Genomic DNA, 317 nt, shown 5'->3' on the forward strand with positions numbered 1-317 from the left:
AAGGAGCCTGGGGTCCAGACCCGACTGTGCCATCGTGGGCGAGAGCCATTGCCCCTCCCGTGTAAAATGGTGCCAAGCGGGAACTCTGGCCTGTTTAGTGTAAATGCTTGCGGAGTTGTCAACCACAGAGCAATGCTCCATGAATGGGGGGGTCTTATCTTCACTAGGGCCAGGGGAGGTCGGGGGGCCTCTGATGTGTGGGGACAGGAGAACTGGAAGGGGGGGGGGTCCCAGGGGTCAGGAGGAGGCCAGTGGAGCAGCAGCAGCCTGAGAGACTTCTCCAGGGAGCCGGGAGTTGACAGATGCCCAAGTGTCCT

General features: G+C 60.9%; 1 protein-coding gene across 1 annotated transcript in view; it reads right to left on the reverse strand.

Annotated features, from left to right (window-relative positions):
• Positions 1-317, reverse strand: part of LOC102251650 — a 29,052-nt gene that overhangs the window by 918 nt on the left and 27,817 nt on the right. The gene's annotated exons all lie outside the window — the stretch shown is intronic.

This window comes from Myotis brandtii, unplaced genomic scaffold (assembly GCF_000412655.1).
Source record: "Myotis brandtii unplaced genomic scaffold, ASM41265v1 scaffold114, whole genome shotgun sequence".
NCBI classification, from domain to species: Eukaryota; Metazoa; Chordata; class Mammalia; order Chiroptera; family Vespertilionidae; genus Myotis; species Myotis brandtii.